General features: G+C 44.8%; 1 long non-coding RNA gene across 1 annotated transcript; it reads left to right on the top strand.

The window, feature by feature from the left end:
- The first annotated feature begins 1,145 nt into the window (after nt 1–1,145).
- Nucleotides 1,146–2,873, top strand: LOC144327154 (uncharacterized). Its single transcript, XR_013392062.1, has 2 exons — nt 1,146–1,986; nt 2,644–2,873. It is a non-coding gene; the product is annotated as an uncharacterized LOC144327154 (long non-coding RNA).
- The last annotated feature ends 1,610 nt before the right edge of the window (nt 2,874–4,483 follow it).

The raw sequence follows: 4,483 nt of genomic DNA on the forward strand, positions 1-4,483 counted from the left end.
GGCAGCCCTGTCTAGGGAAGTTTTTAAATGTTTGATGTTTTATCGTGTTTTTAATATTCTGTTGAGATCTGCCCAGAGTGGCTGGGGACATCCTAGTCAGATGGGCAGCATATTATTATTATTATTATTATTATTATTATTATTGCAAATCTTTCCCTGGTTCAAGCCCAACTCTGGATCTGTAATGCCAACACATTAGGCCAACACATTTCTGGCGATCCCTTGAACCCGCTGACAGGGCACAGCATCAAACACCCCACTTGTGTATTCCAAAGTAAGCACCACAGGGCTTGACAGGGCTGGGTTTACTCCCAGGTAAGCGTGCGGAGGATTACAGCCACGCAGCCCGATCCTATGCAAATATTTACATGCAAGGAACATCCGCCAAGTTCAATGGAGCTTGTTCCCTAGAAAAGCATGTTTAACAGTCCATGTGAGCTGATTTGGTGTAGCGGTTAGACTGTTAATTAGGCATAGGACCTGGGAAAGCAGCATTCAGATCCCACCTCAGTCATGAAGCATAGCAAGTGACTTTGGACCAGCCACTGCCTCTCAACCTAAACTACCTTGCAAGGATGCTGTGCGGATGAAATTGGGGCGGGGGGAGAAAGAAGAAGCATGCATGACTCCCTATAGAGAATATAAGTATCACCATATATAAATAGATGGATACTCAGAAGGCTGCTGTGAGCAGACACAGGGCTGCAGCCTTCCGCAGCAAAGTGAGGCCCGCTACGGTGGATGGGGCTTACTCCCTAAGCAATTGCAACAACAGGAACTGGCACTTCTGCCACTGTTTAAGACCATCTCTGCAGGGTTAGACCAAAGGCTCCTCTGTTCTCACAGGGCTCAATAAGATGCCCACAGGAAGACCCCAAAGAGGACCTGAGTGCGGCAAGGAGCTTCCCTCCCCACTTGGGAGTCTCATCAACCAGCATTTAGAGGCATACAGCCTCCTCCGACAGTGAGCATGGAAAATAACCGCCGTGGCTCATGGCCACTGATTTGACCAGCATTCATAGAATCATAGAAATGTATAGTTGGAAGGGACCCTGTGGGTCATCTAGTCCAACCCCTTGCAATGGAGGAATCCTGCCCAGCGCTATTCCAGAAGCTGAGAAGAGGAAGGAGCCCAAATCACGATTTATGCTTCAATTCTCGTTGATAAAACAACTCTTAATTTCTCTGCTGCCTCCCTGTCCAGCTTCCTCCTCTCACCACTAGGCCGGCTGCCTTTTTTCCTACCTAAAACACCTCCAGTTCTATTCTGACAGGCAGCGAGGGAAGCAATTTCACCAAGGGAAATACAGAATCTCGTCCCCCCCCCCCTTCCTTCCCGAGTAGAGTATAATTCTGCCAAAGCACTGGAACGGAAAAGCACCTCTCTCTCTCTCTGCCCCAAAGTTTGACTACAATCCCCATTTACTTCCTTTGCTCGGAATTCGACGGCGTCTACTGGCAGCCCGAAGTGAGCGCTGCGTGGAGCGCTTTCATTAATGAGCTATCTCTTTGCGAAAACGCCGGCGCCGCTTGGGAAAAGCGTGGGGAGAGAGAGCGCCGCGTACACCATCCCGCTCGCGATTTCTGCCGCGTCCTTTTTTTCTTATCTCTATGGTTCTTCCCGGACCGAAAAAGTGCGGGAGTCGACCACGTGACCTCCCGCGGCCGGGGTCTCTTCCTCGAAGTCGGCGCCGCCCTCGCCGTGGAATAGAGGCGGAGCCTAGAAACGTAGAATGAATGGCAGAGCTGGAAGGGAAGGGTCCCTAGGGGTCATCTAGTCCAACCTCCTGCAATGCAGGAATCTCAGCTAGATCATAGGATCGTAGATGCAGACGAGGAGGAGAACGGCAAAGAGAACTTGCGCAGGACAGGCTGGTAATACACACAACTTGCGCAACTTTGAAGCCTCCTCCTTTTGCAGTGCCGCTTATTTATCATTTGCTGCCTCAGTAAGAGCACAAGGCCATCTCACGCGAGGCTTTCCGCGTACGTATTGTTTCTCGTTTATTTCATGCAATTGACACTGAGGGGTCCTTGCATATGCTCTCCTACAACTTATACCGCCCCATAAATCTTTTTCATCTTCTATATGTTTCATACGCCTCTTAATTTATCCCTGCGAGTTTTCTCTCCAGTTGAAATGAAAGAGAAATCTTCATATTTTTCCATCCTTGATTAATCCTTGATTAAAAGCAGTATTGTCTACTGTTGTCATTCCTTAATACCAAGTGTGCCCTATATTATTGCAAATAATCACGCTTCATGCTAATTTGCTTCTTTTTCTGCCCAAAGGCAAACTTTTTAATGTCTTCTTTCTGTCTGCTAATTGCTAAGGCAGGGGACGTGGGGCAATACTATTAAAACTATAGGTGTCTCCTTAAATGTTCAATGAAATTGTTTTTAAAGATTTGTTTAAATGTCCCTCCTCTTTTCATCATCATCATCAACAACAATACTGCCCTATTTTTGCTTCTGCGGCTTCTTTTTTTATTGGGAATCTTTTCTCTGTGTCTCTTTCTTGGAGTTGGGCTTTAAAAAGATGGTTTCCTAGCAGCAGAATGCAGAAGGCCCATTCATATTACAATGGGCAGAGAGGAAAGAAAGAGGCTGGTTTGTTTAAACTGCTTCTGTCTTCATTCACAGCCTGATATCCATGGGCATTGTGCTGGCTACAATAGAACTAAAGGACGTATTGTGGCCGAAAACAAATCAAAACAGAAGAAGCAATGATCAGAGAAAAGAGTCATGCAACAAAATTGTCCCCAAAATCGAAGTCTTACATCTGAGATTTATGTTACCTTTTTGCTGCTTGGCCTATTGACCAGTGTTTCGAATAACCACTAGAGTTTAATAAACAAAGCCTCACATGGGAACTTTCATGATCATTTGCAAAAGGCAGAAAAGATGCAGCCAGGGTAGTGGGGTTTTTTTTGTTCCTTTACCATTGTCCTCCTGGCCTTGCAAGTGTTTTGCAAGGAAGAAGGGCACCGGTGGCTTTTCTTTAGCAACGAGCCACATATGCTAAGTTTACCAAAAGAAATTAGCTGGTTTGGGGCCTAAAATATGCCCTCTTTCTCTCTCACGGACACATATATATGCACCATAAGTCTGGATGATGAGCTCCTCTCTGAAGTTCTCTGGCGATCACATGACCTACTTCAATCCGATAGGCAACAGGTGGAAGCTTGAATAACTTCACATATTTTTTCCGGGGGTGGGGGGTGGGGGGGAGGGAAGGGGGCTCGATGGGGAGCCAATTGGAGGATTAGATCAGATGTTATTACCAGTGGAAAAAATTAAACAGAGCAGTGCTCTGGGGAACACAGATTAATATATTTAGTGACTTTGCGTACACAAAGGCTTACCATTGTAACCACGTCTGAATGCCTGTGAATAGGATGGAACATATGCAGCCTGCCACCGCAGGTGCCCACATCTGTTATTCCCCAGGCAGATGCTCGCAGGGGGAAAAGGGGGAGCCCGGTTCAAAAGTAGGAGATCTGCCTCATCCCCAAACTCTTCTTTCACAACCACTTTCTGGAAAATACTTGCTTTAAGTAAAATGCGTGGGGGGTGGGGAGAGATAAGAAGGAAGTGCTTAATAGGAAATAATATATTTGAAACAGAATAGAGCTGTAAAAGAGACACGGCAGATAATAAGCAGCAAATACGTGGCTTTTTCTAATGCTGCAATGCTGCATTCACTTATTTTGCAAACAGTTCCACTGGGCTCTGCGGGACTTGCTTTCAAGCAAATCTATTTAGGATTGAGGTGTTCTGAACTGCCGATTAAATCCAAGGCCTTAAAAGAGCTGATACGAAATTTGAATGGTGGTTAACCATAGTAATACAGTAAATATACCATATTTTTCCATGTATAAGACATAGGGGTTTTTTTTACTAAAAAATTAGGTTGAAAATTGGGGCTCGTCTTATACACGGGTAGTGCTGAAGGGTGTTTTCTTAATTTGGAGTCCCCCAAAATAGGGGGTGTCTTATACATGGGGGCGTCTTATACACTGAAAAATACAGTACTTTGGAATGCAATTAATAATTGGCGTTTCAAGGCAGATGTCTAGCTGGAAATGAGACGGAGACATTTTATTACTTAAGAAAATATTCCTAGACATTTTACTTACTAAAAGATTTATGTACTGCTTTTGACATATGTACCAAAGTAGTGTACATAAACTACACTGAAGTGTTTTTTGTCAGCAGCAAATATTAATATTAAATCTTTATATGGCAAAAAGAGCATGTAACCTCTGTCTCATTCATTCTTACTGGGGTGTCTGGGGTGTATTACTTTATGGTGTCAGGATTCAAGCCCCAACCTGCAACCTCTTACACAGATACAGGGGTAATAGCGGCAGTTACTTTTGAAAGAGAGGAACTCTGCACATGCTTGGAGGAATATTGCAGTGTTCTACCAACAACAGGTCCCAGGGCCAAATTAAGGGACTTGTGCCCACATTATTTTAAA

Source organism: Podarcis muralis, chromosome 3, assembly GCF_964188315.1.
Source record: "Podarcis muralis chromosome 3, rPodMur119.hap1.1, whole genome shotgun sequence".
Classification (NCBI taxonomy): Eukaryota; Metazoa; Chordata; class Lepidosauria; order Squamata; family Lacertidae; genus Podarcis; species Podarcis muralis.